The sequence below is a fragment of the Ailuropoda melanoleuca genome, chromosome 2 (genome assembly GCF_002007445.2).
Source record: "Ailuropoda melanoleuca isolate Jingjing chromosome 2, ASM200744v2, whole genome shotgun sequence".
Classification (NCBI taxonomy): Eukaryota; Metazoa; Chordata; class Mammalia; order Carnivora; family Ursidae; genus Ailuropoda; species Ailuropoda melanoleuca.
Genome location: NC_048219.1, coordinates 60,095,246 through 60,099,291, shown reverse-complemented (window position 1 = coordinate 60,099,291; position 4,046 = coordinate 60,095,246). Strand labels below are relative to the sequence as shown.

Here is a 4,046-nt window from a genome sequence, read left to right as displayed (position 1 = left end):
CTTATTCACAGTTCTTCTGAGACCCCCTAAAACAGAGCTGTTCACAAAATATGTTGAATGCTATAAAATGCAATAGAAAATGCAAGGTTCTAAAATAAGAAACCCTTTCTAGCCATCTCCTTGTAAACAACATATGGCAGTTAAGGACTTTAAGGACAAACACATCTGAGTTTTAAACCCACCAGTTAGTAGCTCCTGTAACTTTAGGTAAACCTCAGACTCAATTTTATAAACTATAAAGGAAGAAAGATCAATATTGTTGTGGTAATTAAATAAGAAATAAAAGAAATACATGAAAGGGCGAGTCTTTGCTCTGCTCGGCTTCCCCTGGCCTCTGAAGAGAACAGCACGGCACTCATGGCAGGGCTTTTGCATTGAATTGTTCAGAGGCCCCCAGGCTGACTACAGCCTGGACACACTGCATGGAGCCTCTCATTTGTACAGACTGGATTTGTCACACATTTACCAAGTCAAGAATTCCCAATAAAGTGTTTCAGCCTTCACCCACAGATCACGAAAAATATGGTGGCATCCACAGCACCTCATAAACTGCATATAGTTACCAGAACAAAAAGCACAAAAAGACGTCCATATTGGGGAAAAGATATAAAGATGCTTGGGTGAGAAAAGGCACGTACTCCTCAAGCTCACAAGAACATCCCTTCGGTGAATGCGGAACCACAAGTGGTGAAACCCTTGGTGAGAATCAGGCCCTTGAAGTCACCACAGGGACTTTCAGCAGAGGAGGCACGTCTAACGTGTGCCCCGGGAGCCCTGGGGACTCTGTAGTCCCGTGGCATCAACACCCCATCCATCAGGAATCAGTGATGTCCTAAGGCCAGAACACGGTCTTATTTAAAAATGTAAATCATTGTTACTTAAAAGTAGTGAGAAAGTGTTCTCATTAAAATGGATTTTAAATCCTAGTCATTTAAAAAAAAAGATTTTATTTATTTATTTATTTGACATAGAGAGAGAGAGAGAGAGAGAGCAAGAGAGAGCGCACAAGCAGGGGAAGCAGGAGAGGGAGAAGCAGACTCTTTGCAGAGCAAGGAGCCGGATTCTGGGCTCGATGCCAGGACCCGGAGATCATGACCTGAGCTGAAGGCAGATGCTTAACCGACTGAACCACCCAAAGAAAGGGCTGAACATAGCGCCTGGCACAAAATGAGAGCTCACTAAGTATGAGCTCTTCTTTTTCTCTAATCAATCTCATTATAGCATTTAACGAGTAAAGAAGCTAAGAAAGAACAGTGAAATGAGTTTTTCATAAGTAATCAAAGACTTTATTCTCAAACCTTTACAAGGAATTCTTTTTGACCTGCTATGCAGCGTACATCTTTAATTCTAGGGACGTGCTACGGGAAAATCATCGGGAGGCCTTGGATTTGTAGGAATGGTAGGATGAGGTCCATGCCTGGTTTAGAAACGATTCTGGCAATCTCCTTGAAAGGCCAACTCAGAAATTCAGTAACCCAATTGATTTTATGAGGCCAGGGATATAGAAACAGGATGATTATACAAAATGCCCTCAATCTCTGGATTCTCTGGGCTTTAAATTCTCTCCCCAGCTGGGCCATGAGGCTCCCCCAGAAAAGACTTATACATCCTGCTTCCTGACAGGCGAAACATTAGGGAGAGTGGCAGGACAGACACTCCTTATCACTGGGTCCTTGACCCAGATTCTGGTCACTATATTGTGTTCTTCAAAAAACAAAAACAGGGGTGCCTGGGTGGCTCAGTCATTAAACGTCTGCCTTCAGCTCAGGTCATAGATCCCAGGATCCTGGGATTGAGGCCCACATCAGCTCCCTGCTCAATGGGAAGCCTGCTTTTCCCTCTTCCACTCCACCTGCTTGTGTTCCCTCTCTTGCTGTCTCTCTCTCTGTCAAATAAATAAAATCTTTAAAAAATAAAAATAAAAAATAAATTAAAAAAATACAAAACTGGAGGCTCAATTCAAGACCACAAGCCCACTGTCAGAGCAAAAAGCTCTGGGCTCTGATAGATACTTCTGGGGCCTGTGATGATGCTGTAAGTAGGCTTGCTGTCTTTGATTTCCCCGAGCATCCCTCCCATCATGGGTAAAGAAGGTTTGCATCACCAGCTGAGGAAAATCCCCATGAGAGCTCACTGGCCTTATTTGCCGACAGTATTAGGGGGACTGAAGGGAGTGCTACCTACCCTATCAATGAGGCAACTTCCTGTCAGCATGATTTCCCCTGGATATTAAAAAACAATTTCTGTTTCCAGGCTGTATGACTGAAAGGGGGAGAGCCCAGGTTGCACAAAGAAACTGAGGAAGGAGGCTCTGTACCTCCCCGAGGACAGGGGAGTCCCATGAGGAGGGCAGGGTGGGGCACATGCGCAGACAGGTGTGAGCGTCTGGGGAGCGGTGCAGGGAGCTGGCTCATTCCTCCCACATTTCTCTTGTTTTAAAAATTAAGACTTCTGCCAGGGATAAATTTAGCATGATGTGCATTCATCTTCGAATCAGAGCGGCCAGATGGTGGTGCTTTTACAGCTGCACAGCTATAAAGTCGACACCTGGGGCTGAGGTAGGGGCAAAGCAATGGCTAAGTTCTCCTGAGGGCTCTCCCTCCACAAAGGAAATCAGGGTGTCTTTGCACGTTGCCCCAGATAGGTCAACTGAAGCGGGCAGGTCTGCTTTCTTGCTTTGTTTACAGTGTCCCATGAGATGTGTTGGCGAGGATGGGGAAAGGAGATTGTCCCTGACGAGGCCCTCCGTCTGCATTGCAAACTCCCTTGTGCATATGATTAGGAAATCAAACACTTTACCACAATTCGAGGCCCACCAAAATCTTACATCTATGAAGTAATAAAGATGCCCCTTCGTGAAATAGCCCATCTTTTCTGCAGAGGCCAATCGGTCTCAGAAAATCTAGAGGAAAATCCCAACTCATTCACTTATTAGCTCTGTGCTTTGGGGCAAATCCTCAAGGCCTGTGAATAGAGAAAGCATATCCTACATTCCTTGTTGACCTGAAAGGGTGGTTATGAGAATAAAAAGGAAAACGTGGTAAGGTTTATGCAAAGGCTCTGGAAATGAGAAGGGATATTTAGGAGTGCCTGCCTGGCCCCTGGTTCGCAGCCAGCAAATATTTGTGGAATTGGCTGCTGGAGGGAGATATGTGGGATGTCAGGCATAAAGCAAGCAAAACAGATGAAGAGATATTTTGGGCTTTATCTTTGCTTTCTCTCTTCAATTATTTACTCTGTCCAGACATGATACTGGCTTCAAGTCCCTTCAGCCACACTATCCACACCAAATAGCCAGCCATAGAGGGCACACAGCAGACCAGATTCTCTAATACCATCACGGCGGTCTGGGTTCTTCCACCCGTGAGGGACCATGTGCCAAAAAGCCCACTTGTCATGCCTCCTAACATTTATTTTCCTACACTAGGAGGCCAACGTAATGGCCCCGTGCAAATCTAAAAGAGAAAGAATATCCAGATAACGTAATAACCTCGCAGTGCCCTTTTTGGCCATAGTTGGATTAGGTTGTCATGATCTAGAATGAAAGTTTAATGTGCACAGAAGCACCAAGAGAGCTTGTCAAATGTGCGTCAGAGGTAGATGGTCTGGAGGGGGTCTAACGCGCAGCTCTCAGGCGGGGCTGCTGCTGGGGCTGACCCTCAGAGCACACTTGGATGGCAAGGCTGAACCGCATCCCCTCGGCCTCACTTCCCTATTGTCGCCCCATGACTTCACCCCCAACAAAATCGGTGCTCCCTCTCCTCCAGCAGTTTCCCACTCACTCCCTCATTCCCAAGCCCTTCTGTAGGTCCACCTGGACCACCCCGCTTGTCAACTCTTGCTTGCGTCCAAGGAGCCTTATTGCTCTGAGGCGCCAGCAGATTTCTGTCTGTTCTTCCCCACTCACTGATGACCACCGTCATAGCCCCTCTCCCTGTCTCAAGTCCCGCCATCACCATGGATGGTGTTCACAACTCCTGGATGGCCTCAGCCTCCAGCTTCCTTGCTTCTCCATCTCTAATTTACCTTCCTCTTCACTTAGTCCA

At 46.4% G+C, this 4,046-nt stretch overlaps 1 pseudogene; it reads left to right on the top strand.

The window, feature by feature from the left end:
- The first annotated feature begins 357 nt into the window (after positions 1–357).
- On the top strand, positions 358–836 carry LOC100475655 (annotated as a pseudogene).
- Positions 837–4,046: the final 3,210 nt, after the last annotated feature.